The sequence below is a fragment of the Coenobita brevimanus genome, chromosome 41 (assembly GCF_032717465.1).
Source record: "Coenobita brevimanus isolate Jiangsu-jjx chromosome 41, ASM3271746v2, whole genome shotgun sequence".
NCBI classification, from domain to species: Eukaryota; Metazoa; Arthropoda; class Malacostraca; order Decapoda; family Coenobitidae; genus Coenobita; species Coenobita brevimanus.
This window is the reverse complement of record NC_136994.1, coordinates 10,336,713-10,340,609: the sequence shown is the minus strand read 5'-3', so window position 1 is coordinate 10,340,609 and position 3,897 is coordinate 10,336,713. Positions and strand designations below refer to the sequence as shown.

General features: G+C 37.1%; 1 non-coding gene across 1 annotated transcript; it reads left to right on the top strand.

Moving 5' to 3' along the window:
* The first annotated feature begins 544 nt into the window (after positions 1-544).
* On the top strand, positions 545-663 carry LOC145397589 (5S ribosomal RNA). Its single transcript, XR_013897005.1, has one exon. It is a non-coding gene; the product is annotated as a 5S ribosomal RNA (ribosomal RNA).
* Positions 664-3,897: the final 3,234 nt, after the last annotated feature.

Here is a 3,897-nt window from a genome sequence, read left to right as displayed (position 1 = left end):
TCTAATCTACTTAACTCCTCCTGTATTACTTTTTCTGCTATTTGTATATCTGGTAGTAGGTGTGGACATGCGTGTTCCACATAGTCCCTCTCAAAATTTTTTTCTTCTGTAAAAACTAATTGGAAATTCGTATTTAGTGCTTCACAAATATCTTTCTCTTGTGTATAAGTGATTCCCTCGTCCGTAATGGATTGTATTATATCTTTTACTTTGGTTTTCCTTCTGATATAGCTGGATATAGCTGTAAAACAGCTTTGGTTGATCACTACTTTTATTTATTACATCCTCCTCAAACTGTTTTGGGGCTTCCCTCCTTATTCTTATATAGTCGTTTCTTGCCTGTTTGTAATTATTATACGCCCTTTCACTATTGTGTCTTCTGTATCTATTCCACAACAAATCTCTTCTTTCTTTTGATTTTTTACATTCTGTATTGAACCATTTCTGTATTTTCTTATCTGCTCCCTTGTGCTGTGAGATGTACTTCTGGACTCCTATTTCATAAAATTCACAAAAATTTTTATATACAGCATTTAAATCTTATGCCAACGGCCATACCACGTTGAGTACACCGCTTCCCGTTCGATCAGCGAAGTTAAGCAACGTTGGGTCTGGTTAGTACTTGGATGGGTGACCGCCGGGGAACACCAGATGCTGTTGGCATCCCTACGTCAAGTGGGGTTGGTGGAGGATTGGTGCCCCTCCCTGTAAAACAATTAACTCTGAGCCCTTGGCCACCCTGTCTGGGATACATGGCGTCTGGCAATGAATGAATGAAAAATTTAAATCTTGTCCTCTAAGCTCATTTTCCCAATCAACTTCTAAGAAATACTTCTTTAGGTCTTGATAATTTCCCTTTTTATAGTTTATGCTCTTTTTGTAACTGTCATTGCTGTTTACTATGTCATATGCTATCCTGAAGTTATAATTTAGTACTGCATGATCGCTTTTGCCGAGTGGAGGGTGATATATTAAACTGTCAATGTCATTTTCTTGCCTAGTAAATATTAGATCTAGCACTGAAGGTACATCAAGTCCTCTTTTTCTAGTGGTTTCCCTCACATGTTGCGTTAAGAAAAACTCTTGTACGAGATCCAGGAGCTTTTGGTCCCAACAGCTTTCTTGGCTATTTATATCTAGAGTATTCCAATTTATATTTGTATTGAAGTCCCCAGTTAGTATAATTCTTTCCGATTTCTCTTCCATTTTATGTAGCAAGGATCTTATACTTTGAATTGTACTCTCTGCCAGGTCCTCATATTCGTCTCTTTCCCATGTGTTTGATCTGGGTGGCATATACAAATTGGCTACAATTACTTTACCTTCAGATGTGTCGATGTCTACTGCAATCAGTTCTACTTGTGATGGTATATCTAGTTTTATTTCATTGACTTTTAGATTTTTCTTAGTTAATATTATAATTCCTCCTCCTTTTTTTAAATTTCTGTCTCTTCTCCATATATTGTATTCCTCTAAGTTTAGTATGTCGTTGGATATCCTTGGTGTTAATTTTGTCTCAGTTAGGCATATTATTTGTGGTTCATTTTCTCTGACATAATCATTCATCTCTAGTAATTTAGATACCATTCCATCCACATTTGAGTACATCAACTTTATCATCTTGTTTATATACTTGTCATGACATGGTTCTACTACCTTCCTCCTTTTTCTTCCATCCTGTTTGTGTACCACTTTCGTACCTGCAATCCTATTATTTTGTAAAAAAATTTCTTCTTGTCCTCTTCTGATCTTCCCTCATTTTTTGTTTTTGCTTCCTCCCTTTTCTCTTTCAGTAATTCCAGTTCCTCTTGTGTTGGGCATCTTTTTATCCATACATTTTTGAACTCCTCTTTTTCCATAAGATTCTTTGCATTTTTTAGTATCTCTTCCACAGTGTTTACACTCTGGAAAGTCACCTTTAGAGGTCTTGTGTTGCTTTTCTCGTATTTCCCTAACCTTTTGTGTTCCTCTATGTCTTTACTACAGATTTCCTCTGATACTTCTTTCAGTAAGCTCATTACATTTGCCATCTCCTTTTTGTCTCTTGTGATCTTGTTTTTAATTTCTTCCTCTTCTATACCAGTGATTACTACTGCTTCATTTATTTCTACTGAATCTCTGACTAACTTTGGATTGTTCTGGATTATTCTTTTCACTTCCTTTTTAATGCTTTTTTCCTCCACCCTTGTTTCTAAGTCTTTCTTTACTTTCACCATTTCAGCATACGTGGTTTCTACATCATTTTTGTAGCTTTGCACAGCTTCATTCACCTGTGTTATCTTCTCCTCAATATCACTGCTCTGGTCCATAAGACTGCTTGCTTGTCTAATTGTCTCTGTGTCATTTTTGAACTCTTCCATAACACTCTCGTGATTGACTACTGTACTTCCCATTTCACTCACTTTCTTCCTAAGCGTATTCAATTCCACTGTTAGTTCACTGATGGTTGTGTCTTTCTTATTGGCCTCCCTTCCTAGTTTTTCTATCTCTTCCTTTTGCAAGTGCATTTGATTCTTTATTTCATCAATTTCATTTTTGAAAGCCATTTCTAGTTTGTGTACACGTTCAACCAGTCTATTGTGAGTCTCCACTTCAACCAGTTCTTGGTAGAAATCATCATTTTGCTTTTTACTTTTATCCCTTTTCTTTTCCAAATTTGTTTTACTGAAGTATGTATCCATTTTGTAATACTAAATGAACAGAGTAAGTACTTACAGAGTGTGCACGCTTTCCCCGTGTTGCTGTAGTATAAACAAACCCAGCTGACTCAACGCATCGTGGTTCTTTGTTGTTTTAACCAGTCTTATTTAAACTTATTATTTCTTTACCTTTTAATAATGAAAAATCATTTAGTCTAACCTGGTACAGAGCTTGACTCATTCAAAGATACTAATTTAGGTAATTGCCACTGTTTTGGTACGGAGCGCCGATGTCCGACGTCTGCATCTGATGTGTGTGTGTGTGTGTGTGTGAGTTTGTCTAGGCGGACCACAAAGGAGAAATGTTGCAATCATGTCGTGGAACATCAGTGGGGTTCGTACAAAGTTAGAAAAGCCCAGTGTACAGGCATTGTTAATTAATTACGATGTGATAGGGTTGAACTAAGTGAAAACTAGTGATCGTATCTCTCTACCTGGCTATGTTTGTTATAGAGACACTATGAGGTCAGACGGACATAGAGGGGGCACAGTGGTACTGGTAAAGCGTTGTTTACAGTCATCTGTGATGGGTGTAGACTGTAAAATGAAAGACCAAATTTGGCTCAGATTGTCACTATTGAGCACTGTGCTCTTGGGGTTTGTGTATGTACCCCCTACAGATTCACAGTACTTTAATCCTAACAGTTTCAGTTATATACAAGAGAAAATCATATGTGGAAGAGGAAAATTATAATGTTCTACTAATGGGAGACCTGAACACACGTTTTGGTACTGGTGTTCAAAGTATTTTAGTGAATTTACTTGTCTCTGGATCTGACTATTTCACCTACCCCGAGATTCCTGATCAAATTAATTTGCCTAATGAGAATGCAAATACTATGACTACTGTATGTGTAGAACAAAATTTAGTGGCGGTAAGTAACTTGAAATATGGTGAAAAACATTATAAGAGCAATCTGACGTATAGGAAACGTAATGAATGGATTTCTGAAGTAGATGTGTGTATTGCTTCTACCAATATTTCAAATTGCATTCAAATTTTCACTGTGAATAATTGTCTTGATCTTCCATCGGATCACGTCCCAATAGCAGTTGCTCTGTCCCCCCCTGTGGTGGATAGGGTGTGTCTTGGTGTGCGGGCGGGTTCGCTTGGTGATCATGCAGTTCTGTATTCAGGTTGTAAGAAGAAGAAATCTCGGTTAAAACGTCCTATAAAGTTTTGTGATGTACACATCGC